Source organism: Peromyscus californicus, unplaced genomic scaffold (genome assembly GCF_007827085.1).
Source record: "Peromyscus californicus insignis strain IS unplaced genomic scaffold, ASM782708v3 Scaffold_3__1_contigs__length_106647218, whole genome shotgun sequence".
Taxonomy (NCBI): domain Eukaryota; kingdom Metazoa; phylum Chordata; class Mammalia; order Rodentia; family Cricetidae; genus Peromyscus; species Peromyscus californicus.
Genome location: NW_026294551.1, coordinates 102717460 through 102742744, shown reverse-complemented (window position 1 = coordinate 102742744; position 25285 = coordinate 102717460). Strand labels below are relative to the sequence as shown.

General features: G+C 48.2%; 1 long non-coding RNA gene across 8 annotated transcripts in view; it reads left to right on the top strand.

Annotated features, from left to right (window-relative positions):
* LOC128123270 (uncharacterized) overlaps positions 1-25285 on the top strand; it is a 48203-nt gene that overhangs the window by 11154 nt on the left and 11764 nt on the right. For 3 of the 8 annotated variants that reach the window (XR_008222625.1, XR_008222622.1, XR_008222621.1), the window contains exons 4-5: positions 12149-12252; positions 22349-22737. This is a non-coding gene — a long non-coding RNA (uncharacterized LOC128123270). Of the gene's footprint in view, positions 1-8450; positions 8590-12148; positions 14500-18736; positions 18828-22348; positions 22738-25285 lie in introns of those variants that run through there. The other 5 variants (XR_008222623.1, XR_008222624.1, XR_008222620.1 and 2 more) reach the window with 5 other exon arrangements.

Sequence of the window (25285 nt, the reverse complement as noted above, 5' to 3'; positions counted from 1 at the left end):
AATCTCCACTTATCTGTCTAGGAGGTACAGGCCAAGTCCTGGAGACAGATTCCAGCCATCACGGCTGCCCTTCCAAAGAGGACATGGATAAATGAGCCCTATGTTATCATCTCAGAGAGGAATCAGGAGATTATGAAGTGGTAGGGGCTGCAGACTGGATTAGAAAGATCAGGGGGTACCCTCTAGGCACACACAGCTCAGGCCTGACAAATGCCAAGAAGGCAGTCTTCAAACGTCCCCCAGGAACCACCAGTGCGAAAGCTTGGAGGAATCCAAGGGTACTGGAGAAGGGACTGGGGGAGGGAATCACAGCAGGCCAGGCCCATAGGTGAGAAGCGCCCTAGAGAATGTGGCCCGAGAGGTGTCTAGGGTTCCCAGCTTGAGAACTGTGTCCTTTCCTTCGGCTACCACAGTCTTCTCCATACAGCTGGGAGGCCCCTCACCCATGCTGCCCTGCTTCCTGCTTCCTCTTTCCTCCTTCCAAGGGCCTTTCCTTTCCTCTCAGCTCAAACCCGGTGCTCTCTGAGCTGGAGTTTCCCTGTGGGTGATAGCCCAGGGGACTTGCATTCTAAAAGGTCTGTGAGTGAGATTCCTACCTACTGTGTGCTTGCTAAGTGGTGGGAGTGATGTAGGTCATCAGACCCTCACAGCCTACCTATTACAGCCAGATTCTACAAGCATGCTATACAGAGCAGGCCCAGAGCAAGTCAATTGAAACCACAGGGCTTGGGAGGCAGGGTGGGCCCAGCATAGTTGCACCCCAAAAGCTTGCCAAGCCTTGTCATGCCTCATAAGGATGGGGGGCGGGCACTGGGGGCTCGTTAGTCCCTTTCCTAGTGCTGCAGTTCAGCCCCCTGTGGCTGAGACCTGACCTCCTCAGGCCTGGCAGCCAGCCCTCCAGTGCTCCCTCCCTCTGGAGGAGGAAGGAGGACCTTAACTGACAGTTGATCTGAGAGTCACAGGGAGGCCTGTGGGCGCCACTGTCTAAAGACGCACTTCACAGGACTGCAGTAAATGCAGTGTCTGGAAGCCAGGCCAGCTGGTGCCTTACGTGCCAGTGGCCCCTCAAGGCTGCCTGTCGCCCCACCCTGTGGAGCAGTGGCAAGGTGGCAGCCCCCATCGGCAGGCCCAGGACCTCTCTAACCATGTCCTGAGTGTGGATAATGGTTCAAACTTTGTTGAACACAGTCACCAGCTGTGCTAAAACATTCACCAAGCTGTACACTTCAAATGGGTCACTCCTATGGGATGTGAGTCACATCTAAATAAGCCCATTAAACACCCTAAGTAGAGTGTAGTAAGAGCCATAGTTCCAGCACTTGGGGCACTGACTCAGGGGGATTTTAAATTTCAGGTGAGCCTGGGATACTGCTCTAGTCTCCTTCGTGGTGCTGTGATAAAACACTTTGATAAAAGGCAGCTGAGGGGAATAGAGGGTTTATTTCAGCTCGCAGTGATGGATCACAGTCCATCACTGAGGAAGTCATTGCGGAAACTTGGACAAGACGCCCCTGAGAAACGGTGCTCACGTTAGGCTGCCTGCCTAAGGATGGGGCTGCCTTCAGTGAGAAGGACCCTCTTACATCCATCAGCAATCAGGACAGTCCCTTCTAGACAGGCCAATCTGACCTAGGCAGTTCTTCAGACTTTCCTCTCAGATGGTCCTAGGCTGTGTGTAGTCGACAAGCATTGCTAACTCTCACGGCTGCAAAAAAAGACCTTCATCACAAACAAACCACAACGCACAGGGTAGTGGCACTCAGGCGGCTGAGGCAGGGGACTTATTCAGAGTTCAAGTCTATCTTGGGCTACATAGTGAGGACCCATCACCCCCATCAAAAAAAAAAAAAAACCAAAAAACAAACAGGTGATTTGAGTTTGGAATAGTGGAGCATGCCTTTAATTCCAGCACTCAAGAGGCAGAGTCAAGTGTCTGTGAGTTTGGGACCAGCCTGGTATACAAGTGTATAGTGTATAGGAGTTCCAGGACAGCCAAGGCTGTTACACAGAGAAACCAAACCCTATCTCAAAAAATCAAAACAAAACCAACAAAACAAAACAAAGGAATTTGCAGGGCCTTGTAGCAAAACAACCAAACAATACAGAAACACCCCAGATACCCTACATCCTTCTCCCAAACACAAGAGTCCAGATCTGCTCATATAAACAAAAAGTTAAAACAAACCATACAACCTCCCAACTTCAAAAATAATTACCTCAGTGACAGTAAGCCGAGCTGCAGTTCCCTGAATGCCTGGGACCTGCCGGGCCTTGTTCTAAGTGTATAACATGGGGTCAGATGGTGCTTAATTGGAGAGGGTATATAACATGAGGGGTGCTTACTTGGGGAGGGTATATAACATGAGGGGTGCTTACTTGGGGAGTGTGTATAACATGAGGAGTGCTTACTTGGGGAGTGTGTATAACATGAGGAGTGCTTACTTGGGGAGAGTGTATAACATGGGGAGGGTGTATAACATGGGGAGAGTGTATAACATGAAGAGGGTGTATAACATGAAGAGGATGTATAGCATGGGGGAGGGTGTATAACATGGGGAGGGTGTATAACATGGGGAGAGTGTATAACATGAAGAGGGTGTATAACATGAAGAGGATGTATAGCATGGGGGAGGGTGTATAACATGGGGAGGGTGTATAACATGGGGAGAGTGTATAACATGAAGAGGATGTATAGCATGGGGGAGGGTGTATAACATGGGGAGGGTGTATAACATGGGGAGAGTGGCCGGGCGGTAGTGGCGCACGCCTTTAATCCCAGCACTCGGGAGGCAGAGCCAGGCGGATCTCTGTGAGTTCGAGGCCAGCCTGGACTACCAAGTGAGTTCCAGGAAAGGTGCAAAACTACACAGAGAAACCCTGTCTCGAAAAACCAAAAAAAAAAAAAAAAAAAAACATGGGAGAGTGTATAACATGAAGAGGGTGTATAGCATGGGGGGGGTGTATAACATGAGGAGAGTTATAGCATGGGAAGAATGTATAACATGGGGAGGGTGTATAGCATGGGGAGGGTGTATAACATGGGAAGAATGTATAACATGGGGAGAGTGTATAGCATGGGGAGGGTGTATAGCATGGGGAGGGTGTATAGCATGGGGAGGGTGTATAGCATGGGAAGAATGTATAACATGGGGAGGGTGTATAACATGGGGAGAGTGTATAGCATGGGGAGGGTGTATAGTATGGGGAGGGTGTATAACATGGGGAGAGTGTATAGCATGGGGAGGGTGTATAGTATGGGGAGGGGTGCAAGTACCACGACTTGCCTGAGGAAGTCAGAGGACAGTTTTCAGGAATCAGTTCTTTCCTTCCACCATGTGCATTCCAGAGATCAAACTCGGTGTGGCAGGCTTGTTGGCAGGCATCTTTACCACTGAGCCCTCTCAGCAGCCCCCATCATATTCTTCACTGGCACCAATAGGCCATAACTGGCCCAAGTCCTAGACACTGTCTATTCACTGTGGTAACGTCAAGCCAACCTTTTGTTTTGTTTTTTGGTACAAGGTCTTGCTATATAGCACAGACTGGCCTGGATTATCAGTGTGGCCAGAACTCACAATCCTCCTGCCTCAGCCTCCTGAGTGCTGCAGTTAAAGGCATGTACTGAATATCTGGCTTGCTAATTATGTTTTGTTGGTTGATTGGGTCAAGTACAGTGACAAAAGCCATTGTGTTTAGTTGCTATGTGTCTCACATCCCTTTTAATCTAGAATGAGTCACACCTCCAGTTCCTTGCTTTGGTCCCTGCGGAGTGTCTGACCTTCTTCCACAGTCATTCATTCACTGCCCCTAAATGGTCTCCAGCTGAAGTCAGCAAGGTCTCCCCAGCTTTGACCTTGAATGTGGGACGGGGATTGTACTTGTTATTTTCAAAGTCAGCAAGAAAGCTACACCTGGGCAGAAAGGGACTTGCATAAATTCTCGCCAGCAGCTAAATGAGTCATGCCTCCATTTTGTCAAAAGCCCTGTGCTCAAAGCGTGTCTGGGCTCTGCCAGCATTTCTTGTGAAAGTGGACTGAGGGGAATGAGGGAGGAGATAGGTATGGGGACATTCCGCTCACCCATGGTGGCCTGGAACCCCAAGAATGAGATGTCCTGGAGGCAGATGAGGTCAGAGGCTCTGGTGGGGTGAGGCACAGGGAAGGAGGCAGCAGGGTCCTCTTGAGAGCCTACGCCCTTCTCTCCTCACCTCTCACTTCTCTCATCCTGCCACTGTGCTCCCCAGCTGCAGCTGGGGGGTGACCCTCAGCACTCCCACCCTCCCTAGAAGGCTGAGCTATCTGGCAGGAAGAGGTGACATGCCCCAAGGGCATAGATACCAGGGTCAGAGACATGAGCTCCAGCTGTTTAGTGTTCTGCCCAGCCTCAGGATTCCTCACTTCCTACTTGGGAAGTGGTGCACAGTCTTCTCTGGCTGTTTCCAGGAACTAAATGACAATCACTACTATTTAAGGATGGTCTTTAATTTTTTTAAATTTATTTATCTGGGTGAGTAGGGTAGGGATTGTGAGTGCCATGGTGTATATATGTGGAATCGGAGGACAGCTTTCAGGAGTTGGTTCTCTCCTTCCACCGCGTGGGTCCCTGGGATCCAGTGGGTTGTCAGGCTTGGTGGCCCCCTCTGAGCCATTCCAGTGGCCCCTTGAGGTGTGATCTTGAAGAACAGAGCCTTGCGGTGTGACTGGCAGGGACTCTGGGTTAGTGAAGGCTCTGTCTGCTGCTGCTGCCCAAGATAAGGCCCAGGTCCATCCTAAGTTCCTGGGTTCCCACTAGTGCTGGCCTCTGAAGCCCTGGTGCACGCACACACACACACACACACACACACACACACAACACACACAGCTGAACTAGGGTGGGGTGCTGTGGGTCTGAAGCCCTGGTACACACACTCACACACACACACACACACACACACACACACACACACACAGCTGAACTAGGGTGGGGTGCTGTGGGTCTGAAGCCCTGGTGCACACACACACACACACACACACACAGAGCTGAACTAGGGTGGGGTGCTGTGGGTCTGAAGCCCTGGTGCACACACACACACACACACACACACACACACACACACACACACACAGAGCTGAACTAGGGTGGGGTGCTGTGGGTCTGAAGCCCTGGTACACACACACACACACACACACACACACACACACACACACACAGCTGAACTAGGGTGGGGTGCTGTGGGTCTGAAGCCCTGGTGCACACACACACACACACACACACACACACACACACACACACACACACACAGCTGAACTAGGGTGGGGTGCTGTGGGTCTGAAGCCCTGGTACACACACACACACACACACACACACACACACAGCTGAACTAGGGTGGGGTGCTGTGGGTCTGAAGCCCTGGTACACACACACACACACACACACACAGCTGAACTAGGGTGGGGTGCTGTGGGTCTGAAGCCCTGGTGCACACATACACACACACACACACACACACACACACACACACACACACACACACACACAGAGCTGAACTAGGGTGGGGTGCTGTGGGTCTGAAGTCCTGGTGCACACACACACACACACACACACACACACACACACACACACACACACACACAGCTGACCTAGGGTGGGGTGCTGTGGGTCTGAAGTCATTCTCACCGATGACTGTGAGTCTTGGGGACTTCCTGGATTTTTCCATTTCTCTCTTGCTGCTGGAGACCCTGCACTGATGAAGATTGATCCCAGAGGCACACTTCCTGGATTTGAATCCCATCTCAGCCACCCACCAGCTGCCAGGACTCTGGGTAAATTTCTTAGTTGTCACCCAGTGACTCAGGTTTTTCATCCATGAAAGCAGTTACGGTGGAGCTGGAGGTCTTTTCCTAGTCTGAGTTAGCACCTTAGAGCGCCCAGGACTGCCCAGCACAAGCAGTTTGGAGCTCCTTGCTCTGGGTCCCCTCTGCTTTCCGCGCCCCCCTTTGGTTTTTTTCAAGACAGGGTTTCTATGTGTAGTTTTGGTGCCTGTCCTGGATCTCGCTCTGTAGACCAGGCTGGCCTCGAACTCACAGAGATCCGCCTGACTCTGCCTCCCGAGTGCTGGGATTAAAGGCCTGTGCCAACGCCACCGAGCCTGGGTCCCCTCTGCTAAGACACAACCTCATCATGTGTCAGTGTCCTTGGTCTCTGCATGACGGACATGTCTTACGTATTTTCCACACAGGACTAGCCATTTTCCCCAAGAAAAGGTGGTGCTCCTTTCGGTGACAAGAGGATTTGGGAGACCATATCATCAGCACTAGGATGCTCAGTGGCACTGGGTTGTCACTGCAAGTGGACTTGAAACTAGAAAAACTTGTTCTTTTTTTGTTTGTTTATTTAATTGTAGCATTTAATTAGGTTGATGATCTGAAAATTGAGAAATTAAAGCTCAGTCTTTTTGGAAATGAAAATGAACAACTGTTAACACTGTCAGTATTCCGATTTGTAACATGCACTCACTAAGACAATCCATTAAATCTTGGCCTTCTGTGATACCTACAACCAACACAATCAATATCTAATTAAAATGCCAAGCTAGGCATGTTAAGAAACTTTCCATAGAAAAACTTAAAGGAAAAAAGAGGCCCATAGTTGGATTTGGATGTGTGATGGTCTTCATTTACAACATTACTGGCAAAAAAGGGCAGAACTTTGAAAGCTTTAACACAGGGCATTGCAGCTACCCTGTCAGCTTGGACAAGTCCCAGTCTCTGTGTCCATCCAATTGTCCAGCTGGACAATACTGAATCTGCACATGCAGTTTACTTTATCAAGCACAGTGTTTGTCTTTCAGGCAGTCTTTAAAACAGATAAATACAAAGGAAAGGAAACCACTCATTAAAACCCGCCACAAATGGAAAGTATTTTAAGAACGAATTTGTCCTTCCTGGAAATAATCCATGCCCATTGAAACTCAAACTCTGGAGAAGCAGTTACACTCCCTATGGGAGTGGACAGATACAACCACCATCTACCTAAGACCATTTTCAGTTTATCAGCTACTCAGAACTTACTGTGAGATGTCGTCAGAGTCAGAAGAGAAGACTGAGGGGCAGCATCCCTCCAGTACCGTCAGGGGAAAAAGCATCCTGTTGATCTCGGTGGCAGAACATCAAATGGAGTCAATTTCAATTCGTGTTGATCGTGTCGAGCTGACCTGATTTTCTTCCTTGACTTGTCTGGTGTTGTTCTTCTAGATCAAGTGTGTGTAATTCTTCTTCTAGCTCTTCCTGGTCTTCCCCAGTGGCAGATTTTCATCAAGGGAACAGCATTGATCCTGGGTTGTTTTTTTGTTTTGTTTTTTTCTTTTTTTTCCATTTTTCTTGGCTGCCTCCTCCACTGTCCTCATCCAAATCGCTTCTTTCGCCATCCTCAGTCCGACCTCCAGACACTTTACTTAATTTGTTTTCATTTTTATCTGAAGTGTGTGTGCTGAACCTTTCAAGACTGGCCACAGAGATACCAGTCTCTTCTGTATCTCATGGGATGTGCAGGCTTAAGTCTGTGTCATTTACACTCATAGAATCATCAGCCTCACCACCTGTCCCCTGAATGTGGTGGGTACCATCTGTTTCCTCCTCTCCTCACTGTCCTTGTTTGAAGAATGCACATACCACAGATTTGGGTGCTTCGCCTTAGTTTTTTGTGCAGCAGCTACAGGTTTGAACAACTCGTTTAGTTCCCGTAGTTCTTTCTTCTTGACGTCTTCCTTCAAGGCCTTTTCACGTCACTTTGTGTCCCTGATGAGGGTTCTGTTGATGATTCCACCTGATGAGTGGCAGCCTTAACAGAAGACTCCGCTGTCTTTGTGCCTTTAGACTCTTAGACTGAGAGCCTTGTCCTCTGTGACCTTCTCCTTCTGCTCTGCCTTCTTGCTGCCCCAGCCTGAGGCTGGAAGAGATTATTCTTTAAGACAAATTTCTTTTGCTTGTTTGATTGTTTTTGTTTTTGTTTGTTTGTTCATTTGTTTTGAGATAGGATCTTGCTTTGTAGCCCCGCTGGCTTCAAACTCCTTATCCTCCTGCCTCAGTGTCCTGAGTGTTGTGGTTATTGCTTCTCATCCTCTTTATCCTGTGTTATAAAGCTACTAATATGCCGGGCAGTGGGGACACATGCCTTTAATCCCAGCACTTGGGAGGCAGAGCCAGGCGGATCTCTGTGAGTTTGAGGCCAGCCTGGTCTACAGAGTGAGATCCAGGACAGCCAGGGCTAGACAGAGAAACCCTGTCTTTTTTTTAAAAAAAAAAAAAAAAAAAAAAAAAAAGCTACTAATGTAAAACAGATCATCCCAGGATCATCTTTACCATCAAGACATCTAAGTGAAGTTTGGGGTTTTGTCATGGTTCTCTTTCTTGACTAATCATTGTCCATAGAGTTGAGTACACCAGGGATGTATAAGCAAAATTCTGTTTTAGGGGCTGGAGAGTTGACTCAGCAATTAAGAACACTGGCTGCTCTTCCAGAGGACCCGAGTTTGGGTCCTAGCGCCCACGTGACGGCTCACAACCATCTGTAACTCCGGTTCTGGGGATCTGATGCCTTCTTCTTGCTTCTGTGAGTCCTGAGCTTACATGTGGCCCTCATACACACATGGAGGAAAGACACCCACACACATAAAATGAAAGTGAACTAAGCTGGGCTTGAGAGTCGGGTTGGCAGTTAAGAGCACTTGTTTCTCTTACAGAGGACCCTGGTTTGGTTCCCACTGCCTACATGGTAGCTCATAACCATCAATAACTTCAATTCCGGGGACTTTGACCTCCACAGGTACCAGGCACGCACACAGTATGTACATATACATGTAGCAAAAACACATACACATATGATAAGTTAATTGCTATTTAGTTATTTTAAAATATATTAATTAAAAGATTAACCAGTTAAAATGTAAATTAATTTAATTAAATCATTTAAATGCTGTTTTTAGCAAGGTGTGGTGGCACATATCTATAATCCCAGCACTTGGAAGGCAGAGGTGTGAGGATTTGGAGTTCAAGGGCAACCTTGGCCACACAGTGAATTCCAAGCCATCCTTAGGTGTATTAGTAAGACTCTCTCTCAAAATAAACAAACAAACACCCACCAACCGTCCCCACACAAAAAACCCTCTTCAAAGTCTCAGGCTGGGACCTGAGAGATATTGGATTGGGTCTAAATTCCAGCTGTGCCGTATGACCGTGGACAAGCTGCTTAATGTCCCTTAGCCTCAGCTTCCTGTGTGACCTGCCTTCATGGTGACAAAGCTGCTGTAGGAGCCTGGCCAAGGGCCTCCCATTCAGTAGGTGCACAGGAAGTAGTTGCCTTCCAATAGAGCAGCACTTCTCAATCTGTGGGTCATGACGCCCTTGGGGTTGGCCGACACTTTCACAGAGGTTGCCTAAGACCATAGGAAAACACAGATATTTACATTAGGATTCATAATAGTAGCAATGAAAATAATATTATGGTTGGGGTCACCACTACATGAGGAATGAATTAAAGGGTTGCAGCATCAGGAAGGTTGAGAGCCACTGCTAAGGAAGTCTGTCCTGCTGCCCCATGACAGCATGAGGGCTGAGCTGGACAGCCATGCCAGCCATCCCCCACGGGCAGGACTGTCTGGAGACAAGGCTGGCTGGAGCTGGTTACACCAGTGGTCCCAGGCCCTGGCTTGGCTCTACAAGGTGACAAGGGAGTTGCTCCAAATGAAGACCTCTCCCAGACAGACCGCTGCCCATGCAAGCTAGGTCCAGGAGTTCCCACAAAACCCATTAGCATGGGGGAACCCATCCTGCTGAGGTTCAAATCCTCATTCTGCCCTTTTCTCTGCCTGAATCTTCAGTCAACCTTCTGTTTGTTGGGGGTCATGAGATCACCTGTCCCTTGGGGATGTTAGGAGGCTGAAATTCGCTCAGAGGGTTGGATGTGTGAAAACATGTTGATGAGGTAGCTGAAGGTGCTGGGGAACTCCTGACATCCTGACAAAACCAAACCAAAAAGCGATCCTTAAGTACCACTTGGGAGCCCGTCCTCACACCCTTCACGTCACTGACCCATCCAGCTGGCCGCAGACAGCAGCCCCCTCGGGCAGAGAGGCCCAGACAGACCTAGCCATCACCATTTCACGAGTTCAGTGCCAGCCTGGGTCACACAGTGAGTTTCAGAGCAGCGTGGGTTACATGAGATGCTGCCTTGAAAAGACAAAGGTAGAGGCTGGGCTGGTAACTCAGTCGATAAATTCTTGCCTTGCAAACTTGAGTTTGCCTGTTTATTTTACTTATTTTTGAGGACTAATAAGATTTCACTACTAACCAAAGGATACTTCAAAAACAGCCATCAAGAGTGCTGAAAGGAGCCGGATGTGGTGGTGCACACCTTTAATTCCAGCACTCGGAAGGCAGAGGCAGGAGGATCTCTGTGAGTTGGAGGTCAGCCTGGTCTGCAGAGAGAGTTCAGGACAGCCAGGGCTGTTACACAGAGAAACCCTGTCTTGGAAAAACAAACAAAGAAACAAAACAAAAAAATAAAAACAACAAAAGAATACTGAGAGGAATTCACAGATAGATGCAGAGCTGCTCCCTGGGGCTGTGGTCACCTCTGCAGGTGGACACATCTGCATGCCTCTGGATGAGTGTGGTCTGCTTTGCATCCAGTTTTGAACAACTTTCTTGTCAGACAGCTTGGAGATGGAGGGCTGAGGTCACTCAGAAGGCTGCACCAGGAGAGACACCGGGGATGGTGTTCGCCTGTTTACAAAGCTTTCACCATTTTCCTGACAATACCGCCCCTCCCCCACTACTCCCCCCCAACCCCCCCAACCCCCGTTCACTCACACAGCCAAGCTCTCAGCAAGTCAACTGTTCGTTTGCACCCACCGCCCCAGGTTCACACACACAGCCAGTCAACTGTTCGTTTGCACCCACAGCCACACCGTCTTACTCCACGCCTTGCTGTCCCTGCTGCAATGCACTTTCCCACCCCTCCTCCACCCAACAACATCTTGCTGACCTCCAAGCCTCTCTCTGAGCTGGGGTCCCTCTGTCTAGCAGACTTATTTCCTGCCTCCTGACTGTTGCCTGGAAAGTAGATAGGCGCCAGTGGGCCAATCTGGTTTGAGTTCCACCCTGTACTTTGCAGACTCAAGCCTAAGTCTTCCTGTAACATAACAGAGCCAATCTCATGGCAAGTTATCTCAAGTGCCAGTGGCTGGAGAGATGGCTCAGAGGTTAAGAGCACTGGTTGCTCTTCTAAAAGACCCAGGTCCAATTCCCTGGTCGCTCACAACTGTCTATAACTCAGGTTCCAGGGGATCTGACACCCTCACACTGACCTAAATGTAGGCAAAAAAACCAATGCACATAAAATTAAAAAAAAAAAAAAGGATTAAATTGCCGGGCAGTGGTGGCGCAGGCCTTTAAACCCAGCACTTAGGAGGCAGAGGCAGGCGGATCTCTGTGAGTTCCAAGCCAAAGTGTCTACAGAGCTAGTTCCAGGACAGCCAGGGCTGTTTACACAGAGAAACCCTGTCTTGGAAACACAAAACCAAAGCAGAAAAACCAAAAACCAAATCAAAATAAAGATTAAGTTATCAGAGATTGGGGAAATGTTCGGCAGGTCCTCAGAAGTCAGGTTGGGGGTGTGGCTCAGTTGGTAGAGTGCTGGCCTGACAACGCCCTGGGTTCAGTCCCCAGCACCTCAGAAACTGGATGTGATCACTTACTGTCATCTCACAATCAGGAGGTAGAGGCTGGAGGATCAGAAATTCAAGGTCCTCCTCAGCTGTGAGTTTAATGCCAGCCTGGGATACCTGCAGCCCTGCCTCCAAAGGAAAAAGGAGGTCAGCTTAACCAAGGTCCCATGGGGCTCTGGACCTCATGGCTGCAGCTGGGCCACCGTCTGCATGTCCCCAGGCTGTGGTAGTGGATTGGGTTCAGCTGATAGAGAGAGGCTGCTTGGGGACAGCTGGCCATGGATGGCGTGGGCAGCCCGTGTGGAGAGGACAGGAGGATTAACACCTGGACAAGTAGCTTTGCCGGACACAATGGGTGTTGAGGGTCCCACACCAAAGCCTCCCACCAGATGATCTTGGGCACAGCATATCCTAAGCCCTCCTTCCTTGTGTCCTATCACACAGATAGTCCTTCAACACCCCATGAACATGGACATACGAGCCTGGGGAGCAGACCCTGTGACCATGGTGAAGTCACTCTGCCTTTGTGGGCCTCAGTTTCTTCAGAGGTAAGACAAGGCTTCCACATGGCCAGCCTCCTAGGGCATATGGTAGTTAATCTGAGTGTCTGCCCAGCTGGGCTGGTAATTCCCTGGTGGCTGGTAGACATGGTCTCTGCTGCATGTGTGAGGACTCCTGGAGGTGCTCCCAGTACAGAGCTCTACCTTCACCAGGTCCTCTCTTCCCAGAGTAGGGCGGGAAAAATTTGCTCTTCTCTTGCCTCTGAAGCTCGACACCGCTCTTCTTCCGTCTTTGGACATAAGAGCTCTGGATTCTTGGGCCTATGGACTCCAGTACTTAAACAACAGCCCCAGGGCCAGCGAGATGGATCAGCAGGGAAAGAAAGGTGCTTGCCATCAAGGCTGACAACCTGAGTTGGATCTCTGGGACATACGGTGGAAGGAGGAACTGACTCCTGCATGCAAGTTGTCCTCTGATCTCCATGTACCACACACACACACACACACACACACTCAATGTAATAATAAGCTGGACATGGCAGCACACACCTTTAACCCCAGGACCTGAGAGGCAGAGGCAAGTGGATCTCTGAGTTTGAGGCCAGCCTGGTCTATTTAGTGAGTTCCAGGACAGCCAGGGCTACAGAACAGAGAGATCCAAGGTGGGTGGTGGTGGTGGTGCAGAGACAGGTGGGTCTCTGTGAATTCCAGGACATCCTGGTCTACAACATAAGTTCCAGGACAGCCAGGGCTGTTACACAGAGAAGCCCTGTCTCGGAAAAACAGACCAAACCTACCAACCAAACAAACAAACAAAAAAGAGATCATGTCTCAAATAACAAAAAAGTAGTAAAGTAATAATAATAATAAATACCCCAACAGCAGCTGCAGTACATATCCCTGGTTCTCAGGCCTTCTGGCTCCAACTAAGCCACTTGTCCAGAATCTCTGTATCTCCAGCTTGTGGCTGGCAGATTGTAGAACTTCATGGCCTCTGTGGGTGTGTGTCCATAATAAACTCTATTGTTTCTACTCTTTTGGAGAATCCTTGCTAACAACAGGCTGGTGTGTGCCTTAAACCACAGGTATTTAAGGACCTGACACACACTGAACCCTTAATTTAGTTACTGTCAGGAAGGCAACAGCTTGGCAGGTCCACGTGGTGCCATGAGAGGGCACACTCTCCTGAGTGTGGAAATTGGCTTGATTTCCTTCTCCTTATCAGGTGGCTTTGCCTAAGTCACTTCTCTTGCAGCTTCTGTGTCCTTTTCTGGAAGAGCGACAGTCAGTTTTTCCCTTTCATTCGGAGCAGCAGTGTCATAAGGACCTGGTGCACAGACGTGCAGGAGTTACTGGGAGAGAGGGGAGTTACGGTGTGTGGGAGGCTAAGTGGTGCTCTCTGAGGGCTGGGGTAGAGCTCAATGACAGAACACTTGCCTGGAATGCACAAGGCCAGGATTTCATCCTCAGTACTGTAAAACATGAATAAGGGGCTGGAGAGGTGGCTCAGTGGTTATGAGGACTTGCAGAGGACCTGGGTTCAGGTCCTAGTCCCTACCTGGCAACTAACAATTTCAACTACTGTTCCAGAGGATCTGATGCCTTCTTCTGACGTTCTCAGATACTGAAAGTACATGGTGTACAAACATACATACAGGCAAAACACTCATATACATAGTGATGTTGGACTGGGAGTAGTGAGTGGCACATACCTTTAATCCCAGCACCCAGAAAGCAGAGGCAGGTGGATCTCTGGTCTAGTTCAAGTTCGAGGCCAGCCTGGTCTACACAGTGAGTTCCAGGACAGCCAGAGCTACATAGTGAGACCCTGTCTTCAAAAGAAAACAAACAAACAAACAAACAAATTGTGGTGATGCGATATTAAGAAAATATCTCTTACATTCTAAGAGACTGGAACTTTTGCTGGGCCTCACAGGCAGAGTTGTTAGTATACCTTGAGGTCATGTAAGACTTAAGACTGTTTTCCTAATGTCTACTCAGCCTGATTGCTTAAGGCCTTCAAGAGAACAACAATGTAACAACCACTACTACTTGCCTTGAATTTCCTATGTAACTAACCTTTGTAACCTAAGCTAATGCAAGTCTGTAATCTTAAATTATGCACTCCTCCATGCCCTGGGCCCACAGTAATGCATTTGTGTTTTGATAATCACTTGCTGAGAACAGCAAAAATAGACGTCAAAGGTGACCTTATAAAATGTATACCCACCATAAATGTTGAACAAAACGTTTGGATATTGCTTAATAAACGACAGTGTTTGTAGTTCTGTTTGCCATCCGGGTCAGTTGTAGTCAGTGACGTCATCCCTTGTAAACTGTTGAAGATTTCTGTGAAGTGTCCCATTTCTTCCCCATGTGACGCTTTCTGTGCAGTAAAAATGGGCCTTTGTTAGGAACAGACACATTCAGACAGACAGACACAGACACACAGGGACACATTTACCAGATAGCCTTAAGGCAGCACAGATTCAGACTCACACAACGGACAGACAAGAAGACAGAGACAGAGGGAGCATGAAGCAGAGGGTTGAAATGGGGCTCACTCGCTCTTGATTTAAATGACACCAAGGATTTCTTCCCTTAATGTGATACTGATGTATTATTGGTGATGCAGAGTTAATCACTAATGTGTTTAATCTACACAAAACAATAAGCAAATCATTTTAAAATTTTAAACCAAAAAATACATAAAATCAGACATGAATAATGGCCCCTGAGAACTTCCATGCCCCCAATCCTGGTATCTGCCACTGTTCACTATATGTCAAAAAGGACTTTGAGAGGTGCTGAAGGAGCCAGGTGTGTCCACTGCATCACAGAGATACTCCTAAAAGGCAAGTATAGGTAGGGTGGGCACCAGGAGCAAGAGTTACAGAAGAGACCGTAATGAAAGAGCCGTAAGCAAGGGAGGCAGCAGCCTCAGGGAGCTGAAGAGCCTCCCAAAGGCTTTTAGCCACAAGAAAATCACTGTGGATTTCTACTTCGAGGACTATAAAAGGATTTGTGAAGGGTACACTCCCCTGAGCTTGTGGTCAATTATTAGCATAGCTTCAGGAAATAACACAGTGGGAGAGCGCCTGCCTCTGTTTCCTCGTGGCCCTAAGGGGTGGACTTAAGTAGTAGGAGGTTGGTTAAATGAGGTGGGCTATCAGGGACCAAACATGGACCATGGAAAAGTACTAGCTAGGCCAGAGAACAAGCCCCTGCCCTAAACCAGATGCCCCCGAAGATAAAGAACCGGTCAGGTAGGTCAGGTAGCATAGCAACAGAACAATGGGCCTGACCAGTGACCTTACCACCTAGCAGCCTCACGACTAGCACGTCCTCCTTGACTTGCATGTCTCCCCTCAACTGCACGTCTTGCACGTCCTGCACCCCTTCCCTCCTTCCTGCCCCCCTCCCCCTCCCATGCTATATAAGCCTTGCTGAGGAGAATAAAATTTGCAGCTTGATCAGAACACTGTCTTGCTGTCTTCCTTCGTGTCTCCCCATCCCTTTCATTCTCTCCTTCAGGTGGGTCGCCCCGGTTGACACCCCGCTGGCCGGGACAACTTTTGTAGCTTGAGTTTTCCTGTCTGGCCCACAGTCAGGACAAATCTCTCTCACCTGCCAGTCCCACAGCCGCTCAGACCCAACCAAGTAAACACAGAGACTTATATTGCTTACAAACTGTATGGCTGTGACAGGCTTCTGGCTAACTGTTCTTATATCTTAAATTAACCCATTTCTATAAATCTATACCTTGCCACGTGGCTCATGGCTTACCGGCATCTTCACATGCTAAAAACTTGTCATGGTGGCGGCTGGCAGTGTCTCTCCCTATCTGCCTTCCACTTCCCAGAATTCTCTTCTCTGCTTGTCCCACCTATACTTCCTGCCTGGCCACTGGCCAATCAGTGTTTTATTTATATAGAGCGATATCCACAGCAGTGGGCTTCGTGTGGAGCTGAGTGTGAATGTGTGTGTGCATAAGAGCATGATGTACACAAGGATGGAGGTTGGACAGGCCATGGCCTCCCAATGCTCTAGAGCTATGGGGACACTGGCTGGGGTCTAGCTCTGGTCCTAAGTCACCTGTGTGACCTCAGGAAGTCTCTGTCCCTCTCTGAGTCTTCGTTTATTCCTCTGTCAGCCACAGAAGTTGGACCTGGAGCCCCATGGGCCTGGCCATCTCCATCCCTGTCACTGGGTAGCAGGCAGGCTTGCTTGGGTGCTTGGCTTCAGAGAGGAGCAGTTGAGGCTGTGCCTAGCATGGAGCTGGGCACTTCCAGTGTGACTCAACGCCCTCTAGAAGACAACTCTGGATTGACAGAGAAGCTCCTCTTCCCTTCTCATTGGCAAAAATGTTCCCCTGGAAGGGTCTGGCATTGGGTAGGGATCCCATGAGTCTCAGGAACTACTGGAGGAGGGTCCTTGCACACAATGCAGGCCCAGACCCCAGGATAAGACCTTATTTGGAAACTGGGCCTTGCCAAGGTGATCGAATAGAGATAAATGGAAGACACTGGATCAAGGTTCCCACCAGTATCCATGATCCCCCGAAGAAGAGGAAACAGATACCTGAAGGGACAGTGGTGTCAATGAAAAGCCCACGGAGAAGGTCATCTAAAGTCATGGGCAGAGATTGCGGTGAAGCCATCAGGGGTCAAGAACCTGGGACTCATGATCCTCAGTGCTGGCTCCAAGAGGAGTTTTGGTAGGTGTTGCTAAGACTCTATTTGGACCCTCACTGGTGACCTCTGGGAGAAGAGAGCAAACACTGTCAGGATTTGGAAGTCCTGGCTGTGTTGGGGACACAATGGGAACGGTCATGAGTGAATGTTGAGGGGTTTCCTGTTCTTGCACTGTTTCATAGGGGTTTTTTTTGTTGTTATTGTTTTTTGTTTATTGTTTATTGGGGGTGGGCTCTGCATTGGACACTTGAGATGGGGACCTGCTCCCTCAGAGGTTTTAAAGCTCTATCAAAAAGAAAAAGAAAAAAAAGGTGTGTGTGTTAGCAAGATGGCTTATCAGGTAAGTCCTCTGACCTCCACACTTGCAGTGTCTTACACACATGCATACACATGACGGGGGGGGGGGGGGGGGGGGGGGGGGGGCACGACACAGGACACACAAAAACACGCTAGGTGTGGTGTATCACACCTGTAATCCCAACACTCAGGATGCAGAAGAAAGCAAATCTCTGTGAGTTCCAGGCCAGCCAGGGCTACCGAGTGAGACTTTGTCTCAAACCAAAACACACAAACAAAAAAGAACAAGACTGGAGAGATGACGCAACAGTTAAGAGTACTTGCTCCCAGGGAGGACCCGAGCTGGGTTCCCACGGCGCAGCTCACAACCCTCTGTAACCTGCAGTTCCAGGGGGTCGGGGATCTGATGCGTTCAGACACACATGGCACGTATACAGGTAGACAAACAAGCGTACACCTAAACTAAAAATGAATACATATTTTAAAAAGCCACAAAAGTTATGTATATTACAGGTAGCAAGCATTGGGCTGAGTTTTGAGCAGCTCTTTCAGGCCCCTAAGAAGGAAGGGGCTGAGACTGGAATTCACGTTGCCTGCAGCCTTCTTGTGGAGGTCAACCAAGCTGCCCTTCCCAAAACGGCCTGCAGGGGAGTCAGAAAGCCGAGGTGCCCAGAGAGCACCAGGCGGCACCTGGCCAGCAGGGGGGGCAGCAGTCTTAGGCAGCAAGAGAAGCCTAGGTGTCTGGGCCAGCTGAGCACCAGAGGCAGCCACCGGAGGCTGGAGACACAACTAGAATTAACCCTCGTTTTACAGAGGAGGAGTCGGGTCCTAGAGAGCAAGAGAGGAGAAAGGGCGGCCTCAGGGTGACTCAACATCTCAGACCCCCTCTGCCACCAGCAACCCTGCTGGGAACACTGTGCAAACCAAGGGAGGGGCCAAGGGAGGACAAAGACTGGCCAGGGTTCCTGAATACACTGTGTGGGCTTCTTCCTGCGCTGGGCTCCACCTGCTTTGTGCAGCGGGTGGTATAGGTGGTGGCATCATGCGGCACCTTCCTTCTAGGCTAAGGCATCTTTGTTGCTGTTGTTTTCAAGACAGCAACAGATGTAGCCCAGGTTGTCTGGAACCAGCTCTGTAAACCAGGCTAGCCTTGAACTCAACAGATCCGCCTGCCAGATTTGCCTGCCTCTGCTTGATAGTATATCACTATGTAGCTCTGGCTGTCCTGGAACTAGCTCTGTAGACCAGGCCTAGCCTCAAATTCAAGAGATCTGCCTGCCTCTGCCTTCAAGTGCTGTGATTAAGGGTATGCGCCACTACACCCAGCTCAGTCTAAGGCATCTTGCAGCCCATCTTGGATCTTTTGATGTTTCGGTTCTCTCTCTCCGTGTGTGTGTGTGTGTGTGTGTGTGTGTGTGTGTGTGTGTGTGTGTGTGTGTGCGCGCGCGCGCGCGCGCTGCGCGCGCGCGCGCATGTGTTTATGTATGGAGACCAGAGGCTGACATTGGATATCTTCCCCTCCACCTTGTTTTTCAATACAGTGTCTGTCACTGGGTCCTGGAGCTTACCATTAGACAAGACTGAGAGCCCCACGGATCACTTGTCTCCACCTCCACATCACTGGGATTACAGGTGCATTCCACCATGCCCTTTTCACATTGTGCTGGGATGGAATTCAGCTCCCAATGCTTGAAATAGCAAGCACTTTACCAAATGAACCATTGATGAGCCCCACCCTTTGCATTTTCTAAGCAAAGGCCCTGAGCAGCAGCAATCGGGAGCTCTCTGGGCTCCTGATATATTCTCTGAGGGCTGGTGGCTGCAGTCAAGGTACAAGGTCTGGGGTTATCTTCTGGCCTGCAGGGGAGGAGAGAATGCCTGTCACATGACCAGGGCTTGGCACTTGGCTCTATGAGCCTCTTCTGCACACAGGAAAGTCTGAACCCAATTCTGCAGAAGCGGAAACAGAAAGCAGTCTCATGTGACATAAAAATGTCACCCAGTTTTGCACCTCTGTCCTCAGGCAGACTCATGTAGAACCTGCAGAGCTAACTGATAACAGACATTGTCAAGGCTTCCACAGGGGGTGATTGACTGCATTGCAGACACAGTGACTCCATCGAGCAGAAGATTGCCAAACAATTCACCTTGTTCAGCTAGGTGACCGAGCTCACCAGCCTCAGTGATGAGTCTTTGAAACAGTAACACTCAGTATCACAGGATGATGAGGACGCTTCCCTCTGGCGTCTTCCTCCCACAGCCTACCCCCTCCACCGCCAGTCTGCCCTTGAGGCAAGCAGGAGGCAAACCCGCAGTGAGGAACACTTAGAAAGTGTTCTGGAGGCAGTCATCAGAACCTTGAAGAGAGTGAGGACAAGAAGAATCTGCGGACTGTCAGCCTAGAGGAGCCTGGAGAGACAGGGCAGACAAATGTAGGAGAGCCCATGCAGAGCACACACGCCTTTGGGTTTGATCCCCAGTACCTCAAAAGTAAACAGATAAACTAAAAATGTCTTCAGCGGGGTTGGAGATGGCTCAGCACTTGTCACACAAGCCTGACTACCTGAGTCTGATCCCTGAACCCACATAAAAACACGATTAGTGGCTTGCATCCTTCATCCCCGCACTCCTGAATGTGATGTGAGGTGGAGACAGGAGAAAGTCAGAGCGTTCTGGCAGCCACATGTAACTCCAGCACCAAGGGATGTGACACCCTCTTCTGGAATCTGTAGGTACCAGTACTCACATGCACGCACACACACACACACACACACACACACACACACACACACACACACACGCACACACTCACACAGGGAGAGGGAGAGAAAAAGAGGGAGGTGGTGATGCTATCCATTCCTCCCTCTAGTCATAAACACCGAGGCAGACACTCTCGTAACAAAGCCAGGCTACCTTAAGGAAAACACAGGCTCCACAAAGCAGGACAATGGTAGAAGCAGGAGGGGGCCAAAGTGGGTGGCCCGACAGGGATGCAGCAAGCCTGTCTGCTCAGATGCTTCTGGCCTCTCCTTGTGGATTCTCTCCCCTGGGAGGTGGTGCAGGGTCCCTGTGGTATACAGATCACATCACTTACAACCAGACAAGCAACGTGGATGAGTTCCTCACAGCTGGCTGCTACAGGGTTCTCCAGCGCCTTTGGGGAGGAGTTTGAGTTCTTCCTGCTTTGGTGGAGGAAGGGAAGTAGGAGGTCCAGGGGCTGGCCAGAGGGACACTGCTTCTGAGGCCCAGCCCAGTGTCCCCTGCAGAGGTCCTAGCAGGCCCAGCACTATTTGGGATATTGTTTCTACATCCCAACATTGTTGATGTTGTCGAAGACAGTGATAAGCCGGGACACTGCACACAACTCTGCTAACTCTGCTGCCTTTACAATGGGATGTGAACTTAAGGCTGTAATGAAAGTTCATTTAAAGCATTGAGGGAGGACACGGGCTGGCCTCACCTCAGCAAGCTACTCCCCCAAGGCCCAATAAAGAGCTGTTGGGAATCACGGCTGCCTCTCCGGGAATAGAAGGCAGGAAGCAGACCATACCAAGCCAATGAGCCCCGAGACTCCTCATATGTCTCACCTAACAGAAATCAGGAGATGCTGGAGTTGGTGTTGGGAAGCATGAACCCTGGGGAATGTGGGCATGGGGAGAGATGTTTAAGGATGGAATGTGGCCCTCTAGATGGTTGAGAGACTGAAGCTGTCCTTAGAGATCTGGAGTGCCAGGTGTTGGGGGAGGTGGGACATAATGGCAGGTGGGGACTTTGGAGACAAGAGGGTGAAAAAGCATAGACCCACTGTTTTTAAGAGATGATGGCTCCCAGAACTGGTGATAAACGTACCACCATCATGTTGGAAAGCTGAGGTGGGTAGAGCCACCAGCCACAGTGGCCATTTTGGTCGTACAAATGCTGCAGTTTAAAGCAATAGTTACACAATAAGGCAGATTCAGATGCAACAAGACTTTAAATGCTTTACAATGTGTGTGAAAATGTATGTAGGATTGGAAGAGAAAGAAAAAGGAATATATACAGTTATATAAAGAAATACATAGTTTTTAAAAATAAAGTCTTTAAAGAGACAGTAAAGGTAGTATGCAAAATAAGCCACGTAAAGATGGATATTACACAGAAAATCTGGATGGTGTTCTCTTTGGGATTTTTAACTGCAGAGAAACATTTGATCGTAAAAGCTGTTGAGTTAAACCAATATGGATATTTTAAAGGTACCTTGACTTCAAAATTTGGATGTAATGATATGTTGCTTTGGAAAGGAAGCTCTGCTTTTGTTTCCACAGTAAGCCAGAGGCTATGGATTTGTTCCAGATTAAGATACATCAGGTTTGACCAGCCAAGACCCCCTGAAAGGTCTCCGATGACACCATGGCCCAGATCATCCAACATCCAGAATGGTTTCAAGGCAACTGGCTCAGACGATACACCCTCACGGACTACTCCATAATCCTAAAATTTTCTTTGTGTCCCCATAAGATACAGCGCCCCCCTCCAGCAGGAAGTAGTAAGAGAAGCTACGCCCAAATTCCCAAATATACCAAGCTGGCTTTGGAGATGGAATTGGCTCACTCCTTCTCTAAACCCAAACATATTGCTAAAAAAAAAAAAAAAAGGTTGAGAGATTCTTTTGTTCCATATCAGAAGAGCCCTCTGGTGTGGGACAGAGAAAAACCAATATTTTTATTTAAAACAGGTTGATTATAAATGCGATCTCTTTCTAAAAAAAAGCGGGGGGGAGATAGTTTAGATATGATAGGATGAAAGGGTAGATTAATGAACCTACTTTTAAAGAGCAACAATTTGTTTGAAATGTTTTACATTGGTATAGATTTTAGTTTATTGATACAAATTTAAAGTTGATTTTGTTCTACTATATATATATTTCTACTCTTGCTTAAGATATTATGTTTATGTAACTCATTTAGATTGTAATGGATAATTAAATACAGATTAATAATTAGTCTTCTATGATAGTCAAACTTGTAGCCATGTTAGTTAAGTTTTCTAGGTATACATAGATATAACTCAGGTAAGTAATCTTCAAACACTTCAAAAACCTACAGAATATGGCATTTAAAATATTTTTTAAAATTTAGACTTTCTGAACAATGAGACATGTCTTCTCCTGGCAGTACTGATTTACTTCAGAGAGGAGGATGGGCATCGAAGACACTCCGTATGGAGTTTATCTTCTTCTTGGCAAAAAAGTCATTTGGGCAAGAAACTGTTCTTGACTGGACTGCTTGAGAAAGTGTATCGACTGGATATGCAGGACCCATAGAAAGGTGACCACTGAACTTTGCTTGGCAAAATGGTCCTTTAGGTTCCTGCTTCACAGAGAAAACTGCCAGACATTCTACAGGACACAGAGAAAAATGACTGAGGGACTCTAGGCCTGAGGGCTGAAGACAGATGCCCCAACTTTACAAGAGAACTTTGGATGACTGTCCAGGCTGCCAGCTGTCTCTGTCTACCCTGCAAGACTCCCGAAAGTTGCTTGCATCCTTCTCTCATTTCTCAGGTAGTATTATATCCTTCTGAGGTCTTTGATGTAGTTGAAGACTAGAGATAGTTATAATTTTCCTTAGTTAGGATAAAAGATAAGTTAGATATAAAACCTTAGACTCACAAATATAAGATAGATAGGATATCCTCTTTAATTTTGCCAAATAGACTAGATATTATAAATACACTAGATATTGTAACTGTAATTCTTGCTTGATAATTGTTTTGCTAGCTGTAATTTTACTATGTGAAAATTAAAACCTTCCTTTTTGAAAAAAGAGAAAAGGGGAAGTGCTGTGGGATGTTCTGTATGTTAAATGTGTTGCTCTGATTGGTTAATAAATAAAACACTGCTTGGGCAGTAGCCAGGCAGGAAGTATAGGTGGGACAAGGAGAGAGGAGAATTCTGGGAAGTGGAAGGCTGAGGCAGAGAGACACTGCCAGCCGCCACCATGACAAGGGAGATGTAAGGTACCGGTAAGCCACGAGCCATGTGGCAAAGTATAGATTAATAGAAATGGGTTAATTTAAGATATAAAAACTAGGTAACAAGAAGCCTGCTGTGGCCATATAGTTTGTAAGCAATATAAGTCTCTGTGTTTACTTGGTTGGGTCTGAGTGGCTGTGAGACTGGCGGGTGAGAGAGATTTGTCCTGATTGTGGGCCAGGCAGAAAAACTCTAGCAACAAGGGTGACCAGTTTTTCTGGTATGATTTTCAGTTTTGAAACTCAGCAAACCTGGACAAACTAACCAAGCTGGGGGGGCTCTGCTTATATTTTTGGTGACCTTGACACAAGCTAGAGCCATCTGGGAAGAGGGATCCCACAGTTGAGAAGATACCTTCTCAAGATGATCTGTAGGCCAGAATGTGGGGTCATTTTCCTGATTAATGACTGATAAGTGCCCAATCCTGCTGTGGGATGTTCTGTATGGCAAATGTGTTGCTAATTAGTCAATAAATAAATCACTGATTGGCCATTGGCTAGGCAGGAAGTATAGGCGGGACAAGGAGGAGAATAAAGCTGGGAAGTGGAAGGCTGAGTCAGAGAGACACTGCCAGCCGCCATGATGAGAAACAGCATGTGAAGATGCCGGTAAGCCATGAGCCATGTGGCAAGGTATAGATTAATGGAAGTGGATTAATTTAAGCTGTAAGAACAGTTAGCAAGAAGCCTGCCATGGCCATACAGTTTGAAACCAATATAAGTCTCTGTGTTTACTTGGTCGGGTCTGAGCAGCTGTGGGACTAGCAGGTGAGAGAGATTTGCCCTGACTGTGGGCCTGGCAGGAAAACTCTAGCTACACAGTCCACTGATGGTGGTGCCACCTTGGACAGGTGGTCCTGGGTTGTGTCAAAAAGCAGGCTGAGCAAGCTGTGAGGAGCAAGCCAGTAAGCAGTGTTCATCCATGACCTCTGCATCAATTCTCCAACACCTGTAGAAAAAGCCATGTGCAGTAGCATACATCTGTGATCCTAATGCTGGAAAGGCAGAGACAGGAGGATCCCCAGGTTTTCTGTGAGCTCCAGGTTCAATGAGAGACCCTGTCTCAAAACTATAGTGGAGAGTTATTATAACCAGTTATTATTCTAGCAAGACACAAGATGTCAGCCTCTGGTCTCTGTGTGCTCACATACAAGGCAAAAAACCACGAAGTCCCCCAAACAACTGCAAAATTCTTCTCAAGCCAAATCAAACACAATAATTGCCATCTTGGCACCAGGCTGCCAGTTTGAGATGTTTGGGAGTAGGAGTACATAATCCCTTTTCCATGACTGTGAAATGGAACCAGTCTTGCTTATTTTGTGGGCCATGTGGTCTGCCAGGATGTCAAGCCTACGCATAGGAAACTGTCATTCAAAAGAAAATGGACCATTGCACCATGGAGCAGTGGATAAACTTGAATATTACTCAGCCATAAAAAAGAAAGAAGAGCCAGGTGGTGGCAGCACAAACCTGTAATCCCAGCACTCGGGAGGCAGAGGAAGACAGATCTCTGGGAGTTTGAGGCCAGTCTGGTCTACAGAGCAAGTTCCAGGACAGCCAGGACTGTTATATAGAGAAACCATGTCTTAGAAAACCAAAAAAAGGGAAGAATTGTCCTGTTCTACTGCATTGTTCCCAGAGGAGTTGGCTGACATGACAGACTGCATACCCTTCTGTTCCTCTCCTAAGAAATCCCCAGTGGCTATAAGATAGCTCAGCGGGTGAGGGAGCCTGCTGCCTGCCAAGCCTACACGTACAACCTGAGTTTGATTCCCAGGTCCCCCATGCAGGAGAGAACCAGCTCCCACGAGTTGTCCTCTGAGCTCTACATACATACACACTATGCCATGTACATGTGTGTACATGTGCATGTGCACACACAAATAAATAAATGTAGTAAGAAAAAAGATGTAAAGAAACCTTCAGAAAAGGTGGATCCAAGGAGGAAGCAGTGACTTCAAAACTGCTGGGAACTGGGAGGTTGGGGGAGTGAAGGGATGGAGATACAGCTTTTGTGAGTGTTGGGTTTGTTTGTTTTTTCGAGGCAGGGTTTTTTTGTGTAGCCTTGGATGCCCTGG